Genomic DNA, 25061 nt, shown 5'->3' with positions numbered 1-25061 from the left:
AGTTTAATGTCCACTTTGTCTGACATAGAGCTGACATGAGTAGTCTGCGGGACTGCTGAGGGATGAGCATGTAGGTGAGTCCTTCTGTAGATCTTTAGTGTTGAATTCTTCAAAACCCCTAGCCACAAGACGCGCTTTGGGTATTATACCATCAGGGGTTTCTTTCAGTGTACACACCCATCTAGTGGACACATGCCTTTGACCCATATCTTTTACCTCCTCAAACACCCCATTATTCTTCCAGCTACTGATTTCATCTAGTTTAGCCTTATCAAATGAAACACCATCTGTGGCTAATACATAATTTTCCTGCATATCAGAGCATAGTTCTACACTATCCAGTGGATTAACCTGAAGATTGTCTACCTTAGTAAGATCAGCTGACCCCATAGTACCTGCGATGTCACATGGTTCTAAGTACTGTAGGTTGTACCAGTTTCTGTTATTTCCTGTAGCCTTTCTTGCTCGTCCCATCACTTTAGCTCTGTGAGATGTACCTGTTACATTATCCACAAAGCTGATTGTTTGACCTGTTTTCAGCCCTAGGGAGGCTCCTACCCTACCCAAAATCCGTGGTTAGCATCGACAACTGAAAAGAATCTGGCATTTGGCATTTCAGCTACCACTTCTTCTATTGTGCGCAGCGGATAATGTTCTCTTTTGATGGCTGTATTCAGGTCCTTTGGGTCGATGCACATCCGAACTTTGTTAGGTTTTGTTACAGTCACCATACTATTCACCCAGTCTGTAGGCTCTGTCTGTTTGGTTATCACACCCAAGTTTTCCATTCTTTTCAGCTCTGTTTCAATTTTGTCTTTTAGGGCAACAGGCACTTTCCTGGGAGCATGAACTACTGGAGTGACATCTGGATTTGTCTCAATGTGGTATACTCCCGGTGTGCAACCTAATCCAGTGAATAAATCCTCACATTCGCTTAGAATGTTACTCTCTGTTTTAAGCACATGCAGTCTTTTGACAAGCCCCATTTCTTCACATGCCTCTCCTGCTAGAATTGCAGGTGCATTGTTCTTTATGACCTCAAACTCCACATCATACTTTTTATCTTTGTACTGACATGTCAACATCATTTTGCCTTTAGCTGGAATGTGGTGGCCTGCATAAGCAACAAGCTTGGAGTGAGATTCGCTCACCTTTTTATCCAATCTCTGTTTTCTGAGGTCTTTCATGGAAATGACGTTGCAATCAGCTCCAGTATCCAGCCTGACTTTCAAAACTTTCTTGTTGACAATCAGATCTTCATGCGATTGTTCTTTCTTTGCATCCACTGCATTGATTTGTGAGACTGAGTGGTCTTGTTTTTCTGCTTGGATTGAGCCAATAAAGAATTCGTGATCATCTGCCTCTGCCTCGTTTATATGCTGCACCTTATGGTTGTTTGTGTGCTTGCGTGAGTTGCACATTTTTGCATAATGATTTTTCCCGTGGCAGGCTTTGCACACTTGTCCATAGGCAGGCCACTTATTTGGCTCATGCCTGTAGCCGCATCTTGTGCAGTTTCCTTGATTTCTCATCTTTACCCTCTGTGCTGTGGCACCACAGTCTTTCTCTTTGTCACGTTGTTTTTGCTTGGTGACTTTATTAACAGGAATTTCAACCTCCTCATGTAGACTGTTTAGCTGACTCCGACTCAACTCACTGGCTCTGTAAATGTCTATTGCTTTGTTTAGCGTGAGGTCCGGTTCTCTCAGTAGTCGTCCTCTCACTTGGTCATCCGTGATTCCACACACGATTCTATCTCGTATCAGTGAGTCGGTAAGGTACTCAAACTCGCAGTCTTTCGCTTTATTCTTTAAATCAGTCACATATGCATCAACAGATTCCGATTTTCCTTGCACTCGAGTGAAGAACAGGTGCCTCAACTATGTCACATTTTTCCTTGGCTCACAATGTTGGCGGAATAGCTCTTTCAATCTATCATAGTCATCTACGTCTTCATTGAAGTCAAGCGTGTTATATACCTTAGTTGCTTCGTCTCCGGCCACATGTAGGAACGTGGCTCTTTTCACTGCATCGGACTTTTCGTCGATTCCGCTGGCGACAAGGAACAGTTCGAATCTCTGGATCCAGACTCTCCAATTTTCCGCTAGATTTCCTTCTAGACTTAATGAGGTCGGAGGTTTCATCTGCTCCATTTTCTTCCTTTCTTTGGTTTCTTCAAGTTTTATTCTGACACCAAGTAATATATGATGTGGTGGAAGCCATGTCTAGTCAGTCAACGACGCTTTTTATTCTGTGGTCTCAATACAAACACAGTAACACAACAGCAAAGTTACAGTGCCGCCTAGCAGTCACACTGAGTAATGCACTTATTATTCAAATACACTACACACATCAAGACCTGCTGTATCCAGTAGTTTAAACGCCAAAACAGCGTCGGGCAGAACCATCTCGAATTTACGGATCCTGTTGTATTTCTATTCAAAATCAACAATAAAGTCCACCATCGAGACGCCATTTTCCCTCGATATTCGATCAAACTCAGAATAGGCTTCGTAGGCCCGGTCCTTCTCTTCTCTCAAAAAAACCTTGTCAAGTTCCCCAATCAAAGTGGTCATTCCATCATCCTTATTTAGATCATCCACATTTATTCCTAAAGCAGTATCCTTCGCTCTACCTTTCAACGATAGAGCCACAGCCAAGGCTTGCTTTTTCTTGTCCAAGTTTGTCACCCGTCACCATATTTCCACTTCATTTTTCCAGTTTTCATACGGCTTCTTTTCATCAAATCCAGGAGGCTGTCTGAAGTCATTCGAGGCAGCCATCCTCTGCTACCGTGTGTTAGTTTCAATTAAGACAACTGTACTTATTTAACTGAGCTTTATTTGCGATCTCAACAGCAAGTGGCCACAGCCTACCGAACATTTCAACAAGTGCCTTTCACTAGCAGCGCGCTTTCCTCATAACAGGAGGGTTACCGTAAATAATACAGTAAAAGTGACTAACAAAACATGCTACCGTATTAACTTTATTATAGGCACCAACAAAAGTTAACAAACTTAACAATAAAGACAGATGAAGGGACTAAACTAATACATTGCAGAACAAGCTTGTTTCGTGCGTCATGCACTCACCAGCTGCCAATGTGACATATATATATAAATATTTATATTGTGTATGTTTCCAACACATAAACTTCTCTGCACTCCTGTCCTGCAGTGGTTGACGCGTCGGCTGCACAGATGAACAGAAACAGTGGTTGAAGATAGTTTAATGTCACGTTTATCAGGTTAAAAATCTGAAGTGTTCACTTTATGAACGGTGTTTAATTTAGTTCAGTGTAGGTTAGTTCGATGTCGTTTGAATTTAGAAGTTAGATGTAGCTAACTGCGTAGTTGGCTAACGTTAGCCAGCTGGCAAGAAAACGAAATGCGCAAATGACAAATATCAGACGTTTTCTCATTCCCTGCGTGTCCAAATCCAACCTCCTCTACATCAGATGCCAAGGATGCTGAGACCAACTCAACCAGTGAAAGTTCTCAAGTGACATTTGAGTCATCCCAGCCCAATTCAATCAGCGTGCAGTCCTTTAGAGATGATGATAACCAAGCGCAGCGAGTGGAGTCTTCCTCTCCTGTCCCTGCGGCTCCCATCCCTACAAGACAGTTTAAATCAGCTGGGCTACAAGACTTCGTCTGGTTACGTTATGACAAGGGGGAAATGTGCTGCACATGTTGTGCTCAAATAGAACAAGATATTCTACCCAGTCTCACGGCAGTTCGTGAAATAGTCATGATATTTAATCTATTGATTCGTGTACATGGACACACGTGTTCTTTTTTTCGTGACACTCAGCACGACTTTCAATCTCACTGAGGATCATGAGTAGGCTAACGTAGCCTTCCGCTATTGAAACTGACCAAAACAAGCGTGATTTCTCAGAAGCGAAGGAGAAATAATGAAAACGGATGGGCGTAACACTAGCCTGTCATATTGTAGAGGTAACAAGGACACTTTTGTGTTTTTCTGTTGAGAAATGTTAAAGATGTCTTTAAAATACACAGGTCAATATATGCGACGGATCCTGATAAAATTAAAATAAAGAAATAAAAACAAGGACAAAATGTTGTGATTAACTGTTAGGGTTAGGGTTAGTTTCAATAGCGGAAGGCTACGTTAGCCTAACCATGATCCTCAGCATGTTTGAAAGTCGTGCTGAGTGTCACGAAAAAAAGTGGAAAATGTATGTCCATGTACACGAATCAATAGATTAAATGTGACTAGTTCACGAGCTGCTGTGAGACTGAGCATCTCTGAGATATTGCTGGTAAAACAGAGATCCTTACCGGTTTGAGTCATTTTAAAAAAGAAACTGTGAAGAAGCATGGTGACAGTAAGAAAAACATAAGAACGCCAGGGATTGTGTCATTGTTCAGTCTGCCCCTCGTGCCACCCCAACAGTGAAAGCAGTACAACGTGCTGGTGATAAAGTTGCAGAAAAAGAGATGAGGGAATTGAAAATAAAATTCAACGCAACCTACATGACTGCAGTGGAAGAAATACCGTTCACAAAGTGTAGCGCTCTGATTCTACCGATGAAGAAGAATGGCAAGGGTGTGATAAAGACATATGATAACTGGTGGCCTGTCCAGGGTGTCTCCCTACCTGCCGCCCAATGACTGCAGGGATAGGCTCCAGCATCCCCGTGACCCTGAGAGCAGGATAAGCGGTTCGGATAATGGATGGATGGATGGATGTGCAGTTTGTCAGTTGCATTGCAGATGAATAGAAAAGCAGTGTGCTTGAGGAGGCTTTAAAGACAGATTCCATCTCTGTTTAAACTGATTGTCGGACAGATGTCTCAGGAAAAGAAAATGTTGTTGTATAGTGTAGACACTTATCTGATGGAACAGCTGTGACTCGTCTAGTAGGGTGGGCCGAACTTGATCACAGACATGCAGAAGGAACCCTAAATACTACTGAGTCGCTGCTTGAAAAGGCAGATCCACCCAATCCAAACTGGCGGGTACACAAAATGAGTGCTGATGATCAACTTGTTAGCTACTTAACAACAAGCTGATCATTTAAATCGGCTGTGTTGGAGCAGGGAGAGATCTAAAACATGCAGGGCAAGCGGTCCTCCAGGAGAGATTTGAGAAGAGAGAGGTTTCCAGGAGAGGTTTGGGGAAATGCTGGTGTAGACTATGGAAGGCAGGACAAACAAAGGCAGAGAGTACAGAGGGGAAAGAAAAGGCAGCATGAGGCAGCCCTTTAACAATGTAGCATACGACATCACTATATTTTGGCTCCTGAAAATTTGAATTGGCTCCGAAATATTTTGGGTTCAAGCTCCTAGATAATTCTTTTTGCCCGGAGCGCTGGGCGTGACAGTGTTGTTGATGGTGTCAAACAGGACTATAGGGTTGTGTTTACTGGAGGAAATTAGGTTAGAAAAGTAAGAAGCTCTTACCTTTAACCATGTTGCTAAAATAAGTTAAAAAGTCTTTGTAATACAGATGGTGAACATGGAGCTTGGTGGATTTTCATATTCGCTCTACCCTCTGACATTTACGCCGGTACAATGAATGGCATCATTTAACCAAGAGAACAAACTGACGAAGGGAGCGGATCTCACAAGGAGCTACTTTATCCAAAACGGCACAGCAATGTGTATTAAATAAGAGGACCAGGCAACCAACGTCAGCGGGAGAAGACAATACTGCGCTTGGGTTGAAAGCTGCAGAGAGCTTCTCAGCGGAGAGGTCATTTAAGATACGAGAGCAATTTACACATTTACTGAGCGGAGAATATAAATTGAAAGACAGGTTGAAAAAAACACATTCATGGTCAGTCACATGCAGCTCTTCAGAGCAAATAGAAGCAATATTTAAACCAGGCACAAAAACAACGTCCAAGGTATGACCCCCAATGTGTGAGGGACCAGACACGTGTTGAATAGAATTAAAATACTCAGTGACATTTGGAAAATCAGCAGCAAAGCCACAAGAAATGTCATCGACATGAATATTATAATCACTAACTATAATAACTCTGCCAAACCTAATGATAGAGGACTAAACAAAAAATCAATGAATTCAGACATAAAAACACTAATAGAACCAGGGGATCGGTAAATGGAAATACAATAAAAGCATTTATCAGCATCATCATGAGGGGCACAGACCCACTGCTAGCAACAGCAGTGGCCTGAGCCAAAGGTCGCAGGTACCAACAGGGGTGTCGTGGGGGGGAAGGACCTACCGGGGCCCAGAAAGGGAGGGGGGGCTTGGAAAGGCTGGAATTAAAAGTTTGTTTTGGTTTGCACATTTTTATTTCTAACTAATTAGTGTCATAACTTCAGTTAAAATTGGCTCAATACATCGGTTGAGGGACATAAAGAGAATAGTGGAGGCTCTCTGAGGCCCCTCTCACCCTTTGCAAAGGTGCAAAATGGTTTAGTCGGCCCCTCACGAGCAGCTGTCAATGCTGTTCATCTAGTCCTGTCGCCAGTGACTGCTGATATAAGCACAAGCACAGATCAGATCAACGATGTCCCAGGAGAGGCTGAACAGCCTGGCACTACTCTCAATTGAAAGCCGATTAGCAAGGCAGTTGGACTTAAAAGATCTAATCAATGACTTTGCAAACAAGAAGTCCCATCAGTGGGCATTTACTGTGGAATAAACATCATGGGTGTCAGCAACATTAAGATGCATTAAGGTTTGAAGTGATACTATACATTTTTTTCAATAACTGCAAGATAGTTAAGTTAGGTTAAGCTAGGTTAAAATAGATTAATGTACTGTGATTGTAAATAATATACAGTATGCTAGAACTCAAAAAAAGTGATGCGTGAAAGACAAAAGAGGAAAGGGACCCACAGTAACTGCTTATGTACAGGGCCCAGAATTGTGTGCTACACCCCTGGGTACCGAGAGTGATCGGCCGCGCACAGCGGAACGTCTCTCCGGGGGGAGGCCCTATCTGTAAAAACAGACTGAATAGGGAGATGAACCAGTGAAGGTGTTAATGCCTGGGGAGGACAGTTGTTGCGGGGGTGTAGGGTGGGGGGTGGGCTAGCGCTGGAAAAAGTGGCCTGGGATGAAACCGGAAAAGAAGAGAGAGATTCCTGAGGGGAACGGTCAGTCACGTGGAGCGAACAGCACCACATGCTGTACGTTAGCGGTTAGCATACGTGATCCCAGTTTGTTTGGGTGAATTCAGTCTCGCTTAAAAATACACACAATCACACCAAACTCCTGAATTTCAAATCCTGTGATTGTTGGTTAATCTGCTTTCACAACAAGAAGTTGATTCCAGCATTTTCCTTAAAAAAACAAAAAACCTTTCACTCAAAAGGGCGGATCAGTAGACAGTATCAAATATCGTACTGTTTTTGACTGAATAAGTTGATATTGATAAAGTGATGATATTTAACAGATAACTATTGGTGCTTTCATGAGATATTTATACAGCATAAAATGTTGAGTCATATGTCGCTTGAGCATAGTGTCATATCAACATATACTGTTGCTGCGGCGAACCGTCGGGGCCTTCTAGGCCGAAGGCCCAAGACTCCACAGAAAAAGGAAAACACTTTCATAAATACAATAAAATCTTCTAATCAATTTGTTAATATCGCATTACATTTCGATTTTGACTACGCATACGAATTCGGGAGGCTCTGCTTACAGTCTATCCGTCAAAAAAAATCATCCAATCAGCTTTTTCTCTCTGTTGTAACCGTGTGAGAAGACTCCTCCTGCCAGCGCCTTCGGTACCTCAAGTGAAGGTCTCCGGGATTGATAGATTACTCAACCAATCAGATTTTGATGTGTAGCGGATGGGCGTATTCATTTATACTTGCACAGTGCAGTGTCATAGCACCTTCGCGGCATACAGCCACGTGACCGATTTTTCAGCCAATCAGCAGCAGCGCCTAGGTCGTGGTAGTTGGTGGCTAACGTTAGCTAGCATTTGTGGTTTTGATTTGGTTAGCTAAGCTAGCTAGCCGTGAATGAGAATAATGTCTCAAGGAGAACTCGTGAATGATGTGGTGGCAGATTTATTAGTCACACCATTTTCAAGACGATCGTTTTGGGGGAACGCAAAGGATTGTGGAGATGGGCAGACCAACCCCACAGTTAGCGGCTCTGACCCAACCGGGGAAGACGTACGCATTTCCAGGCAAGTCCCCTACAAAAGGTACCCGTGGCTCACTGGATCCGAGCAAAGCAGAAAGTTACTGCTGGGCCGTGCTTGCTTTTCTCGTCAGAGAAGGGGTCATGGAACTACACAGGCTTCTAAAACCTGGCTTGTCTTATTTAAAAGCCAAAGGAGTGCTCTATGACCGTGTGATCGACCGTTTAATCCAGAAAGAAAGGAGAATGGATTTTGTCTTCAAATAGACAACACAGGTGAGTCAAATGTATTTTTTTTTGTACAGTGATTTGCTTTGCTTGATGTTTGATTATGTGTATGTCCAGCGACCCAGCTTTGATGTGTTTGTTGAGTTTCTTGAGAAAGAGAAAAGTGTCAAATAACGATGATGGTGATGAGTGTGATGATAAACACTGTTGCGACTAAAACATTGTAGCATGGCGATATGACGGCTGTCTTTGGGTAATTATGAGGAGGTGATGTCTCACCGAAGGCCTAGGTCTGAAATGCACGGTCCCTACTGCTCATAACTCTATCTTATACACACACACACACACACACACACACACACACACACACACACACACACACAAAGGTGTTAGAAGCACATTTTTAAGCCCATCCATATGGTGAGTTGTGTAAACAGACGTTGGACATCTGTGTGATATAATCTACCTCCTGCTGACGCTATCCAGCCAGCAGACAATTAACAACAGCTCAGAGGTTGAATTCTATTTAACCTACATCACATTCCCATACGCTCACAAGTACACACACAAAAATACTTAAACACACAGACACACATGCATACACACATACCATGTATGACTGTCCTCCCTCTAGGTCCTTGTGGGTCTTCAGGTGGGCATACAGGCCGATCCTGGAGCCACATGTTTTGGGTCAATGTGGGCAAGGGTGTGAAGAAGTGGTTGAGGATGTGGTTTGGGCCTTTACGGTAACTCCTCCCTTTCTGAGTCTGTGCTTGCTTTCAGCAGTATGGTGGAGGTCATGGTTGTAGCTCCCAGCACCCTCACGGACAGCCGGTCTTCAGGCCTCCCTGTTTTTTTCTGCTTGTCCCCACGTGTTAAGGTCAATGCCAAACCTTTTGAGGCGGGCCATGATGTTATCTTTATATCGCTTCTTTAGTTCTCCAGGGGCACAGCATCCTGTCACGAGCTTAGAGTAAAGGACTTGTTTCGGGAGGTGAGAGTCAGACATACGGAAGACATAGCCAGTCCATCTTAGCTGATTTTTTGTGTGGTGGTGGTAGGTAGGCATGTTGGCCTACTCGAGGACGCTGAAGTTGGTGGGCTTATCCTCCCAGCTGATCTTAAGGATCTTCCTGAGGCATTGCTGTTGGTATGCGTCGAGTGCCTTCAGGTGCATGCTATATGTGGTCCATGTTTCTGACCCATACAGTAGGGTGGGCCGCACTAAGGCTTTATACACCAGAATTTTTATTCTGGCCGGAAAAATCCTGAAAATCCTTTTACTCGGTGTTGAGAAGGCCTGGCTGGGCACAACCGAGATGATGGTGTATTTCAATGTCAATGTTGGCTTTGGAGGAGAGACGGCTGCCAAGATTTGGGAACTGTTCCACATTTTCGAGTCTGGTGTTTTCTACAGGGATGGTTGGGGGCAGATCAGGCACATTTCTGATGGGTGGGGATAGGGAGAGGATATGGGTCTTTTTTTGTTAATGGCCAGGCGAAGCTGTATGTACGTCTTTGGAAAGGCGTCCAGTGTGCTCTGTAGTTCCTCTTCTATGAGGGACACTAAGGTGTTGTAATCGGCTTACTGCAGCGCTATGTTGGATGTGGCGGTGGTTTCACCTTTAGTCGTGAATATGTTAATATTCAGAAGATCCCCATCAGCCCTGTACATGATTTTGACTCCCTGAGGCAGACTGGGACCCATGAGGTGGAAGATGGCACCAATGAAGACAGGGAACATACACACACACACACACACACACACACACACACACACACACACACACACACACACACACACACACACACACACACACACACACAAGATCAAAGGCGTACACCAGGGGTCCCCAATTACTTTTCATAGCGGGCCACTTTTAGGGCCACTTTTAAAACCACGGGCCACTCAACCGCCAGCAGCATGTTGTTCGTTAGTTTGTTTTGGTGTCGATACGTTGCAGGTATTATAATTTAAACAGAGATTTTTCGATATATTACTAGTCTTACTTTTACTAAGAAATTTTTTGGTTTTTTTTTTTTGGTAGGGAAATAAAAAAAATTCTTCCTTCTGGCATTTCTCCAAAAATTCTCGCGGACCATAAATCAACCCGTCACGGGCCGGACGTGGCCCGCGGGCCGCCTATTGGGGACCCCTGGCGTACACACAATCACATAGATGGACATACCTCCTCTTCTCTCTTTTTCTCCCTTTCTCTTTCTTGATGCTATAAATGTTTTTGTTCTCATTGCTCGCACACTCTCTCTCTCTCTCTCTCTCTCTCTCTCTCTCTCTCTCTCTCTCTCTCTCTCTCTCTCTCTCTCTCTCTCTCTCTCTCTCTCTCTCTCTCTCTCTCTCTGAGCGGAAGTGCGAGTGAGTGTACGGAGTAGCAGCGTGTTGCTTCGGTGTGAGTGAGTTTCTAAAACTTTGACCTTTTTTGTCTGGTCCTTTTCACGTGCTTTCTGTGGGTTCGTTGTTGTTTATTTTTTAGTTAGTTTTTCTCGGTGGTAGGTTTAAGCGGAGTTTTATTTTCGGTATCGGTGCTACCGGCACGGCGGGGCAATATGGCCGCTGTGGGAGGTGGAGGAGCGGCGTTTGAAAAGTTGACACGCCGGCACGCGATTAAAGTGGCTCCGGTGGTCAAATGCTCGGTGGAGGAGTGCTGCCTCGCGGTAGGTGAGCATGTGGATTATGGAAGCATCAAGTCGGCGTCCAGAGAACGGTGCAGTAGTCATGCTTCTTGACAGTATTGATAAGGTCAACCAGGTGGTGGAAAGTGGTGTGGTGATTAGGGACATGTTAACTCCCGTTCTGCCGCTGATTAACCCAGCCAAGAGAATCACAATTTCCAATGCTCCCCCGTTCATGAGAAATGCAGCCTTTGAGAAGGAGCTTGCAAGATACGGACAACTAGTGTCCCCGATAAAAATGGTCTCTTCCGGTTGCCAGTCTCCTCACTTGAAACAAACTTTCATGATTTTGAAAGAGAATGCAGAGGATTTGGATCTGAAGCTGAAATTCAGGATTGATGACTTTGACTATATTGTATTTGTTACATCCGGTATGATGAAATGTTTTGGCTGTGGGTCAGAGGGGCACTTAGTAAGGTCTTGTCCCGAAAGGAGTGAGGGTAGGTCTGAGCCTCAAGGGCGTCCCCCGATGCCGCCGCGAGCGGCGCATCTCCGGCTGGAGACGGCGCTGCCGATTCGGCACAGGGCAGACAGGAGGCTGGGAAGCGAGGGGCGGGGGAAACAGACCAGGTGGTGACACAGAAAAAGACCGAGGCTGGGGAACATAAGGAAAATGGACGGACTGAGCAGGCAGGAGAAGGAGGTGTGCAGACTGAGCATTTCAAAAACGTTGAGCACACTGAGAAGGTAACAGAACTTGGGCAGGTCACAGCTGAAGGCCAGGATGAGCAGGTAGCTGAGGTTGAACAGAATGAAACTGAAGATGAAAACAGTGAGACCAGGGATCATAGCAAATTGGCTGGGCGAGAAACGAATTGTGGTCGGAGGACGCAAATACAGCAGACTGCTGATAGAGTGGCAGAGTCTGCACTAGGAAGAGGCAGAGATTATGTTGGACGATGAAATAAAATCAAAAAAGCCAATTAAAAGGAAGCCGACTGAAGGTAGACGGGAAAATTTAAAAGCGAAGAGGGCTTCAAAAGATAAAAAGCCATCCTCCTCTTTGTCCGATGAGAACACAGACGAAAGTGAGTGTGAGTTAGGTTCCTCTCCTCATACACAGGTGGACGCGGAAGGGTGCTACGCTTTTCTGAAAATCAGGAAGTTTTTGCAGGTTACCAAGGGTTTGAGGGCAGGGCAGGCAAAGATGGCTATCTATGTGAGCCGGAAAAAGAGAATTAAAGAATGTATAGAATGTCATGTTGAACTGTTGTTTTGCAGGATGGTCAAGGACAGGATAAGAGTAGACTTCAATTACTAAAAGGCAATGAAAGACCTGGTCACATTCACAACCTTGTGGTGTTATAAAGGGGTGCTGTGTTCCACCATAAAGGATGTGCTGTTTTTTTTCTGAAGAGCTTGGATAAAAGGGGTCTTACCCGTTTTTTATTTTTCGAGTTGTCGGTGAATTATTGTTTTTTGGGCTTGTTAAAAAAATGCTTATTGATTGTTTGTACCTTGACAATTATTGTTTATGTTTGGAGGGATTTCAAGTCTGCTTTTTGTTAAATTGTTTTTGTTAAATAAAGACTTGGTTTAAAATTGAATTCTATCTCACACACACACACACACACACACTGTAGCAATGCCTCAGATAATCACCTGTTTTTTTCCGTTAACATATTGAACATAAATCGTTAATAATAACACACAAAGTCTTTAATATATTAATTCAATCTTTATGCCGTATGTAGGTAGTAACTTGCATCAGTGTGTGTGTGTGCGCGCGCGCATGTGTGAGGTTCCAGAAAGAGATTGTTGGTCAGTGTATGACTGTGGGTTCGAGTAATTTCAGTATTTGAGTTATCGTGTACATTTGTGTGTGTGTGTGTGTGAGAGAGAGAGAGAGAGAGAGAGAGAGAGAGAGAGAGAGAGAGAGAGAGAGAGAGAGAGAGAGAGTGAGAGAGAGTGAGAGAGCACGTGAGAGGGAGAGAGAGAGTGCAAGTGAGAGTGAGTGAGAGAGAGGGAGAGTGAGAGTATGAGCGAGAGTGCGAGAGAGTGGAAGAGATATTGAGAGTGAGATAGTGTGAGAGAGGGTGCAAGCGAGAGTGTGAGAGACAGAGTGAAAGGAGGTGAGAGAGTGAGAGAGTGAAAGGAAGTGAGAGAGTGAAAGAGTGTGAGTGAGAGGGGGTGAGAGTGAGATACATTGAGAGTGAAAGAGAGAGAAAGAAAAAGAGGGTGAGAGATATTGAATTGAAATTGAATTGAATTGAATTGAGAGACGGTGAGAGAGCATGTGAGAGACACATAGAGTGAGGGAGTGAGCAAGAGTGAGAGAGAGTGAGTGCATGAGAGAGAGTAGGCTAGTGAAAGAGAGTGAGAGAGACAGAGAGAGAGAATATCAAAGACAGCAAGAGAAAGAATGTGAATTGATGCAGGCTTCTCGTATGAGCCATGTCGTGGAGAACAAGTATGTTCATGCTCCAGATAGTACATGTGGGAATATGTGATCATTTTCTCCACACACACACACACACACACACACACACACACACACACACACACACACGCACACACAGGCCCTCTGGTCTCAGGCAGTGGATTAGAGGTCATCCCTGTAGAGATGAAAGAGCCCAGGAACTCTGTCAACCACTAGAATCACAGCAGACAGTCTGACGGACCAATCACAGGTCAGGTCAAAGGTCACGCAGCAGCTGGCTGACCTTACATACACAGAACGGCTGGATTTCGTATTGCACTGGGTGATTGTGTGTGTTTAGCATTACTAACCTATAAAACAAGAGAGATGGAGAAGAAAAGACAATAAAACCTCTCCGTCTATCTCTCTTTCCACTTGTTTTTTTTTTCATTAAGCATGTTTTGTTTTGTGCGACCTAATAGTGCACTCAAATTGGACCATGGGCAAGGATTTTTCAATCACAGACATGTTTCATACAGTCAAACGCTTACATGTGGATGTTCAACAAAGAAACAAAGAAAGAGAACAAAACCTGCAGATTAAAAAGAGGTGAAAATATTCCCATAAAAACACCAAACTGGATGGCGTCCCAGATAGCATCCGGATGTGGGCCACTTCAGGCAATGATGCGACACTGGCGGCCTTCTTCTGGCCCTGAAAAAATGGATGTGAGCCTGAAGTGGTCCACATGTATAATAGCAAATATGGCCCAAATATGCCAAATCAAATGTGGGCCTATTTTTGGCAAAGATGCAGTGCTCTCGGCAACATGTAATCTGGATGTGACCCTGAAGTGGCCCGTGTGGTAAATGGTTGCTATGGCCCAAATATCACAACACAGATGTGGGCCACCTTTGGCAAATATGTGGCACATGCGACATTGCTATGGCTTGGTTCTGGCCCAGATCTGGCAAACAGGAGCGGACCGCCCAAGTGCCATCATTCCATGCGGTATGTGGGCTGGATGAAGTGTCAGGGGTGGGACCCGTCCCACCCCCAACACCCCCCCCCCAGGTCATTTCTCAGATGATCTGCTATAGCGACCCATAACAGGATCAGCCGAAAGTAGTAGTAGTGGTGGTAGCAGTAGCAGTAGCAGTAGTAGTAGTAGTAGTAGTAGTGGTGGTGGTAGCAGTAGTAGTAGTAGTAGTAGTAGTAGTAGTAGTAGTAGTAGTAGTAGTGGTGGTAGCAGTAGTAGTAGTAGTAGTAGTGGTGGTAGCAGTAGTAGTAGTAGTAGTAGTGGTGGTAGCAGTAGTAGTAGTGGTGGTAGCAGTAGTAGTAGTAGTGGTGGTAGCAGTAGTAGTAGTAGCAGTAGTAGTAGTAGTGGTGTAGCAGTAGTAGTAGTAGTAGTAGTAGTGGTGGTAGCAGTAGTAGTAGTGGTGGTAACAGGAGTAGTAGTAGTAGTAGTAGTGGTGGTGGTAGCAGTAGTAGTAGTAGTAGTAGTAGTAGTAGTAGTGGTGGTGGTAGTAGTAGTAGCAGTAGTAGTAGTAGTGGTGGTAGCAGCAGTAGTAGTAGTAGTAGTAGTAGTAGTAGTAGTGGTGGTAGCAGCAGTAGTAGTAGTATTAGTAGTAGTAGTAGTGGTGGTAGCAGTAGTAGTAGTGGTGGTAGCAGTATTAGTAGTAGTAGTAGTAGTAGTAGTAGTTGAGAATAGCTACTTGAGTGTGAACAGCTCCCTGTTGTGGAGAATCGTCAGCCTGCAACATGTAAACAAGGGGTAAAGGGACCACTTAACAGTGTGTGTGTGTGTGTGTGTGTGTGTGTGTGTGTGTGTGTATGGTCCACACATTGGAGGCACTGCAAGCTACCCTTGCAGCTGCTGCAAGGGCGTATGGGAGGTTGGGTCTCTCTATAAACGTGGCAAAGACTTAAGTAGTATGTCAGTGGGCATCTACTCCTCCATCGTGTTCATCAACTTTCACCATTTCCGACAAAACACTCGCAACAGTGGAATCCTTCAAATACCTGGGCAGCTTCCTGTCTGACGACTGCAGCATCGACAGGGAGATACAAAACCGGATTAAACAAGCGTCATCCTCTTTTGGCAGACTTAGGAGAAGGGTCTTTCAAAACAAAGACCTTAACCTCCACACCAAAATATCTGTCTACTTGGCAGTTGTCATCACGAATCTCCTCTACAGCTGTGAGGCGTGGACCCTGCACAGCCGCCACCTCAGGATGCTTGAGGCCTTCCACATCAGATGCCTACAATGCATCCTGAGGACAACCTGGTGTGACCGAGTGCCCCATACTGAAATACTCCGCAAGACCAACTGCATCAGCATGGAGGCCACCGTCACCCAGCACCAACTTCGCCGGCTCGGGCACGTCATCAGGATGCCGAAGGAGCGCTTACCAGGTGAAGTGCTGTATGGCCAGCTACAGCTTGGACGCCGCTTGGCAGGGGGCCAGAAAAACGGTACAAAGACCAACTGAAGACCATCATAAAAAAGTGCGGCCTGAACCCGAGCCAGCTGGAGGACACTGCCGCCCAACGCTCCATCTGGCGGCAGCTTTGTCAACAAGGAGTGCAAAAGCTCGAGGAGGACCGAGGAGATCGATGGACCAGGAGACGCCTGAAGAGACATGAAGCCAGTACCACACTTACACCCCCAGTCAGTGCTCTCACCTGTTCTGTCTGTAGCAAACAGCGTGGATCACGGATTGGGCTTTACAGCCATAAGTAGACTAACAGAGGCAGGATTGTCATCGTCGGACACGACGGACGACCTTAAGTGTGTGTGTGTGTGTGTGTGTGTGTGTGTGTGTGTGTGTGTGTGTGTGTGTGTGTGTGTGTGTGTGTGTGTTTGTATCCTTATACTTCCACATCTTTCACACCCAAGTCAATAGCACTCACATTACTCAGATCACAACTTTTGTGTGTGTGTGTGTGTGTGTGTAGAGTTTATGACTCCCTTCCTTTTGGATGTAAGGTGCATCTTATATTAAAGATGCCAAAAGTGCATGTTGGATCGCCTTAGTACGGCAGTGTGTGTTTGTCGAACACAAGTTACCCGCCCACCTTTACTCTAGAAATCCCAGCAGCACCGTCTGTTACCAAGACGACTGCGGCTCGGACCAGCATCCATATCGGCGAGAACACGACCTCATAATGTTTGTCGCTGTGATGAAATCCGTGTAGCATGAAAGCAGAGAGCTTCTCCATCTCAGGTTCAGTAGTTTATTTCTCACAGACAGAAACACACACACAAACACACACAGGTGCGCGCATGCACACACATGCGCGTGTACGCAAACACACATACAAACACAAACACATGCACAAAGATGCAACCATCCAATCAAACACACGTAAACACACAGACACACATACAAAATCACACACACACATATGTATGCAAACACACAAACATGTACACACACAAGCACACTTGTACACACAGACACAAACATGTACACACACAAGCACACTTGTACATACAGACACAAAAAACACACACACACACAAACATGTACACACACAAGCACACCGTTACACATATGCACACACACACAAAACACACACAAACATGTACACAAACACACACGCACACAGACACAGAAAAAAAAGAGCGAGAGGTTGGCACGGAAAAAAGAGGCGCAATAAAGAGATGTAGAGTCGGACACAAGTAATAAAATGAACCAGGAATACTTTGTCATTTCATTTCATGTATGCAAGCAAGTACATGAAATGAAACGACATGAAATATGATTTCCCCAGCCCACAGCAGTGCAATACGAAGACAAAAACACATATCCCAAAACGACAAGAACTACAAGAACACACATACTAACTAACACATTTATCCAAACTAAACAAAAAAAAAAATCACTGTCCAGGATGTTACAACCCCGGCTCAAGGGACGTAACAAAAGAGGGGAGACAAGTCCAGGGTTGCAATAATAATCAAAATATTTAATAATACAAAAAAAAAGAATATTAACAAAAAGAGTATGAGATGTGTCAGTCAGTAAATCAGTGGTGTCAGGGAGTGAATGTGTGGTCAGTCGGTCTGCGGGGTGTTGCTAGGTGTAAAAATAAAGATAACAAAGTACTCAATCAGCTGCAATCAAGCCTCCTCCCCCACCTGCCAACCTGAAACTGAAACAGAGACAAGGCCAGCAGGCAGGAAGAGAAGGCCGTAACAAGGAGAAGGATCGCCAGCCAGGATGACTGTCGGGATCGCCGATCTGCATGGGCTAGCAGTTACCCTAGCCTGCCCTGCTTCCACGTCCTGTCAGACCACCCTCGGTGCTTCCTCTTTGGGTGCAGCTCCGGTCAGAGCTGTGGTTCCTAGGCCCACAGGACGCAGCAGACCAAGCTCTCCCAGCCAATCCAATGAAGACAAAACGTAGATGCAGATGTGGACAAAGACACTGCATGGACGGGACTGCGTGAGGCCGCTGCAAACGTACATTCGGGCCGCCATCAGAAGGCGGGGGTGGGGGAAGAGAGACATAGTGGGAAGATTAAACGAGACAAGGAAGGGAAAAGAACACGTTGTGACAGACAGATTGAAAGACAGAAAAAAATACGAAATAGCAGAACAAAAAAAAAAGACAATGGGGAGGAGAGGGGGGGTGTAGTCGCTTATTTGTTTTGGTCTTTTATTTTTGCCTTGTCTGTTTTTATTTTTTGTAAAGCACTTTGTGACATTGTTTTAGAAAAGTGCTATATGGATAAATTCATTATTATTATCATAATTATTATTATTATACAAATTGTAAATGATGGAAAGGAGGCTTCTTGTAGGGTCAGTCAGTTTTAATGAAACTATGAGGCAGGCAGCAACATACAGCACTCCTGGGACAATAAAGTACTAGCGCAAGCAATTTTAATTACCGTAAATACTACAGTATATGCTCACATACACTCACCGGCCACTTTATTAGGCACACCCGTCCAACTGCTCGTTAACGCAAATTTCTAATCAGCCAATCACATGGCAGCAACTCAATGCATTTAGGCATGTAGACATGGTCAAGACGATCTGCTGCAGTTCAAACCGACTATCAGAATGGGGAGGAAAGGTGATTTAAGTGACTTTGAACGTGGCATGGTTGTTGGTGCCAGACGGGCTGGTCTGAATATTTCAGAAACTGCTGATCTACTGGGATTTTCACGCACAACCATCTCTAGGGTTTACAGAGAATGGTCCAAAAAAGAGAAAATATCCAGTGAGCGGCAGTTCTGTGGGCAAAAATGCCTTGTTGATGCCAGAGGTCAGAGGAGAATGGCCAGACTGGTTCGAGCTTGAGGCAGATGGGCTACAGCAACAGAAGACCACACCGGGGGCCACTCCTGTCAGCTAAGAACAGGAAACTGAGGCTACAATTCGCACAGGCTGACCAAAATTGGACAATAGAAGATTGGAAAAACGTTGCCTGGTCTGATGGGTCTCGGTTTCTGCTGCGACATTCGGATGGTAGGGTCAGAATTTGGCGTCAACAACATGAAAGCATGGATCCATCCTGCCTTGTATCAACGGTTCAGGCTAGTGGTGGTGGTGTAATGGTGTGGGGGATATTTTCTTGGCACACTTTGGGCCCCTTAGTACCAATTGAGTGTCGTGTCAACGCCACAGCCTACCTGAGTATTGTTGCTGACCATGTCCATCCCTTTATGACCACAGCGTTCCCATCTTCTGATGGCTACTTCCAGCAGGATAACGCGCCATGTCATAAAGCTCGAATCATCTCAGACTGGTTTCTTGAACATGACAATGAGTTCACTGTACTCAAATGGCCTCCACAGTCACCAGATCTCAATCCAATAGAGCACCTTTGGGATATGGTGGACCGGGAGATTCGCATCATGGATGTGCAGCCGACAAATCTGCAACAACTGCGTGATGCTATCATGTCAATATGGACCAAATTCTCTGAGGAATGTTTCCAGTACCTTGTTGAATCTATGCCACGAAGGATTAAGGCAGTTTTGAAGGCAAAAGGGGGTCCAACCCGGTACTAGCAAGGTGTACCTAATAAAGTGGCCAGTGAGTGTATATTACCGTATATGACATCTCCTTTTTGAGTGTTATTTTAACCTGCTGGGAAAACTCAGAGAACGACCATTCTCAATGGCACATAACCTAACCCAAAAATTATTTAAATTGAGACAGTTCGACATACTATTACGGGTCCCTATTCTGACTCAACAAAGGCACTGTGATACAACTGTAAACAGTTTCACAACAATTATCAATGAATATCAATTCAGTTAACTTCCCACAACATGAACAATGCAAACATAAATGTCAACACAATTCTTCAGTTTTCTTCACATTACCCCCCCCTTTTTTTAAATCACCCCCTCCCCAAAAAAAGAAATTAAAAAAGGCCATAGATCAGTCCAATAGTGTCTACAGGTTCATCTCCTGTTAACTGGCTTGGCCACCCGTCCAGATCTGGCCACACTGACTGACAGGAACAGTCTCTATCATGGTTGCTGTGTCAGAGTGGTTATCTGACCCAGAGTTCTCATCCGGCGCTGCTGTGGTGGGTTGGGGAACCAGCTCTGGTTGGAGGTGACGGCGGTTCCGTCGCAGCACCTCTCCATTCTGCGTCGTGATGATGAAGGATCTTGGGGTAGAGCTCTCACCTGAGATCACCGCTGGCAGAGACCAAGATTTTTCATGGTCTAACTTGGAAAGCACTGCCTTTCATGGTCACAGGGCAGGCAGTGGCTTAGCTCCATGGCGAAAGTTGTAGTAGTGGGCCTGTTTGGCCTTTCCTCTCCTATCCTTATCTTCCACAGCTGCTCTGCTGAGCCATTTTGGCAGGAGATTTTTCTCCAAAGTGAGGAGTGTAGTGCGTATTTTTCTCCCCATCAACAGTTCGGCTGGGCTGTAGCCTGTGGTGGAGCAGGGTGTGGGCCTATAGCTCATTAGAGCCATCACTGGGTCCTGTTGCTTGAGAATTTTCTTAGCTGTCTGCACGGCCCTCACAGCATGGCCGTTGCCTTGTGGGTGGTGAGAACTGGCTGTATAGCGTTTGAAGTCGAGCTGCTTGGCGAGCTCTCTGAACTCTGCACTTGAAAATTGAGGTTCGTTATCACTTACCACCTCGTCTGGGATACCGAACCTGGCAAAAACTGTTTTGAGCTTTTGGATGACTTGTGCGCTAGTTGTGGAGAGACGGTGCAGTATTTCTCGAAACCTCAGGTAATAGTCTGATATTACTAGGTAACTGCGGTGATTGAGCTCGCAGAGGTCCATGGCAATTCTCTTCCAGGGTCGTGCTGGTAGAGGTGTGGAAATGAGAGGTTCCTTCTGCTGAGTTCTTTTCATTTCACAGCACACCTGGCACCTCATCACTAGCCTGTTAATCTCTGTAGCGAGTCCGGACCACCACACGGATGAATATGCTCTCTCCCTACATTTTGTGAGGCCCTGGTGCCCTTTGTGAATCTTTTGAAGGATCTCTGCCCTCATTGACCTCGGTATTAAAATCCTGCTCCCTCTTAGGACGAGGCCATCATACTCTGATAGCTCTGATCTGACTTGGAGGTATGCTTTAGCATCGTTAGGTACAGTCTGTGAATGCTCAGGCCATCCTCTAAGCTGCATGACAAACATCAGTTCGGCATCAGCTGCAGTCGCCCCTCTAATTTCATCCATCTTACTCTTGGATACAGGGATTGCCCCCACTACACTGGCCACATAGAAAGCCACCTTGCTGTCTGTTTTACTCACTTTGCCCATGCCTGCTGGTGGACTGCGTGACAGGGTGTCTGCAACCAGCAGAGTTTTTCCAGGAGCATACTCTGCTACTTGTCAATCAGCTGGGGGCGGGGGCCCACTAAGAAATTTCAACAAAGCTCCAACAGGAATACAGAAGCCAGGGTTAAAAATCAACCCTATTTACTTGCCAATGGCAGGTAAATTTAGTCATTGGCGAGTAAATTGAAGCACTAGGTAACATTTTTATCTTAAAATAACAGCTTCAAAATTATTTTGATGGAACACTGCCATGTAATACGGAGAATTGAGCCCCTTTCCTTCCTACTCACTACCACCACTACAAGAAGCCCAAAGGAGGCTTCTTGTAGTGTCAGTCAGTTGAAATGAAACTACGAGGCAGGCAACAACACACAGCACTCCCGGAACAATACAGTACTAGCGCAAGCACTTTTAATTACTGTAAATAGTACAGTGTATGCTCACATATATTACCATATATGACACAAATTTCCTTTAACTTCATGCCAAAATACAACATAATAACGGGGCCCATTCCTTGGGCCTAGGGTTAGAATGAGGTAGAAGTCTATTTGATTAATAGTGCCTTTCTTAGGATATGAAATGTTCCAACTAGTGCGATCTTCTGTAGTTCTTGTATTCTGATGTTACCCGGGATCCGTTGGGTGTATTTCTCCATCCCTTTTTTTACTTCTGATGTTACCCGGGATCCGTTGGGTGTATTTCTCCATCCCTTTTTTTACAAGTCCCAGGGCTCCTATCACTACTGGTATTGTTGTGGTTTTCATTCCCCACATTCCTTCAATCTCTATTTCAAGGTCTTTATATTTCAACAGTTTTTCAGTTACTTTTACTGAGCTGTTCCTTTCAGTAGGGTTGGACATGTCGATGAGTAGGCAGCTTTTTTCTTTTTTGTTCTTGATGATGATGTCTGGTCTGTTGGCAAGATCTCACGATCTCTATTATTATTATTATTATTATTATTTCACATTTCCTTTTTTACATTCTGTAGAGCCGGGTCCAAACTATGGACCTGAGGCACTATAGGGCAGATGTCACTTGATTGACAATACTCGTCGTAATATGTGGGCTGTTGCGAGTAGGGCGATCTTCTGGACTGCACAGGTGTTGATGTTTCCTGGGATACGGTTGGTGAACTTTTCCATTCCCGTCTTCATGAGTCCTAGAGCCCCGATGACCACTGGTGTTGTTTCGGTCTTCATTCCCCACATCCTGTTGATTTCAATCTCCAGGTCTTTGTACTTGGTCAGCTTCTCTGTGAATTTCACTGGGGTGGGGGTTTTTTTGGATGGCATTGCCATGGCGATGAGCATGCACCTCTTTTGCTTCCTGTCCTTGATAACGATGTCGGGTTTGTTGGCTTTTATCTCTCTGTCAGTGTGGATGGGCATGTCCCAGAGGATGGTGACATCATTGTTTTCAGTGACCGTTTTTGGCTGATGTTTGTACCACTTCTCAGTCATCTTGATCTTGTAACTCCTGCAGATCTTCCAGTGCAGGTGATGGTGATAGGATCTGGTTGCCCAGCTCTGGTCTTGTGCAGTGATTATCAGGCCCTCCGTCTCTACTTTCAGCCCAGTGCTCCTCAGCAACTGGTGTGTCTTTTGTTGGTCCATGTCTGCATCTTTCATTCTTTTTGGGTAATTCCCGTGCATTGCTTTGTCCACCAAGGTTTTTTGCAGTTGCCGCTGGCCATGGTGTTTTGCCTTCTGCTTCACTCGTTTGGCATAGATGGTAGTTGCCTCATTTTCTGTTGGTGGGATTTCTGGGATATCAAGCTCTTTCTTGAATTGTGCAGCTTCTTTATTGATGGAGTAGATCTGATATTTCACTATTCGGAGGAGTGGGTCATCTGGTTTGTCAGGTATGCATCCAGCCTAATAATGGTAGTCTTGAAGGTCAGTTCGAGTTGGACTAGGCCTCGTCCTCTTGAAGCTCTTGGTAGGTACAGCCTGTTGACATCTGTTTTTGGGTGGTGCATCCTCCCCATGGTCAGCATCTTTCTTGTCTTGGTGTCTAGTCTCTTGATGTCGTTCAGTTTCCAATTGATGATGTTGAAGCTGTACGTCACTACAGGTATCGCTAGGGTGTTGATAGCTTAAATTCTTTTAGCCGCATTGAGTTCGCTCTTCAGTACCATACGCACTCTCCTGTGGTACTCTTTCCAGATCTTCTCCTTCACTGTTGAGTGTTGTATGCCGTCTCCTTCGTAAACGCCTAGGTACTTGTATGTGCTATCTTGGTCTAGCTCTTTAATTACGGTGTCAGTGTCAAGGTCTAAGTCTGCAGTCTTGGTAAGTCTTCCTTTCTCGAAAGTGGCTTTGGCACATTTGTCGATTCTGAATTCCATCTTGATGTCGTCGCTGAAGGTCTTGATGATGGTGAGAAGACCCTTCTGCTGATTGTCGTCCTTGATAAACGTCTTGAGGTCGTCAATGTAGAACAGGTGGGTCAGTTTGCCATTCTGTGATTTGTACCCATAGCTGCTGTTGTTCAGTAGATTGCTTAGTGGCGCTAGTGCAAGGCAAAAGAGCAGTGGTAATAGTGAGTCCCCTTGGAAGAGTCCGCTTCTGATGTTGACCAGTCTCGATGTTAACGACCCCTCTGCATGATGGAGATTCAGGGTGATCTTCCAGGTCTTAATGCTCTCCGTGATGAATTTGACTGTTGTTGGGCAGACTCTGTAGATCTTGACGCTCTTCTCTATCCAGGAGTGTGGCATGCTGTCAAATGCCTTCCTGTAGTCAATCCATGCTGTTGATAAGTTCTTTTTCTTCGATTTGACCTCTTGCAATATGGTCCTTGCATCCATAGCTACCTTTCTTACATCCCTTCTGTACGGCTGGTAACAAGTTGTTTTTGTCGAGGAAGCTATCGGTCCTCTCTGTGATGATGGAGGTGACGATCTTGTACATTGTTCGTAGGCAGGTGATGTATCTCTAATTCTTTGGGTTCTGTGTCTCCTCTGTCTTCAAGAGCAGGTACATGATTCCCCATGTGAGCCATTTGGGACATTTTTTTGGATTCTTGATGATATTATTGTAGGCCCATGCGAGGTCTTTGTGTATGCTGGGCAGGTTCTTGATTCAGAAGTTGGCAATTCTGTCTATCCTTGGTACCTTCCAGTTGTTGGTCTTACTGATGGCAGCAGTGGTCTCAGTGGTGTTGATGTCTGACCATTCTTGCTTCTGTATGTGTTTGTATAGATCCTGTTTTTGCTGGATCCATGTAGCTCCCTCACTGTGTCTTTTGTTGTTGTTGTTATTATTATTATTATTATTATCATCATCATCATTACTATTATTATGTATCGTGGACGACACCTGGGTTAAAATTAATTCTCAGGACGTACCACATTTCACCGACCACATTAACTCTGGACAACCACATCAGGTTCACCAGGGAGGATGCGAACAATGACAGGTTAGCCTTCTTACACTGTGAAATTATAACTTGGTGATGGGGGACATTTGAATGTTGATGTTTAAAGTAAACCAACACATTCTGATCAGTACTTAAGGTTTGATTCTTATCCACTGGAGCACAAACTAGGAGTCATCAGGACACTGTACCACCGACCTGACAGCGTCCCCACCGACACAGCAGCCGGGGAAGGGGAGAAATCCCACATTAAACATGCCCTGGTTAAGTGTGGTTATCCTAACTGGGCGTTTGTCAAAGCCAGGAAGACGCACAAACAGTGCACCAGCCGATCGAAGGGAGGAGAAGGACAACAGCTGTCTAAGCGTAAACCAGCGGTGATTCCGTATATGGCGGGAGTGTCGGAACAGAAGAAACACATATTTTCCAAACACCGCGTCTCGGTTGCTTTCAAACCACTGAAATTGGTCCACCCCAAGGATCGGGTCCCCCGGCCCAAACAGAGCAATATAGTGTACGCTGTTA

General features: G+C 45.0%; 1 pseudogene; it reads right to left on the bottom strand.

Annotated features, from left to right (window-relative positions):
• The window catches only part of LOC130115289 (RING finger protein 10-like), a 56350-nt pseudogene extending 36357 nt beyond the window's left edge, over positions 1-19993 (bottom strand).
• Positions 19994-25061: the final 5068 nt, after the last annotated feature.

This window comes from Lampris incognitus, chromosome 7 (assembly GCF_029633865.1).
Source record: "Lampris incognitus isolate fLamInc1 chromosome 7, fLamInc1.hap2, whole genome shotgun sequence".
NCBI lineage: Eukaryota > Metazoa > Chordata > Actinopteri > Lampriformes > Lampridae > Lampris > Lampris incognitus.
The sequence above is the reverse complement of the archived record's forward strand: the minus strand, read 5'-3'. Positions and strand labels throughout refer to the sequence as shown.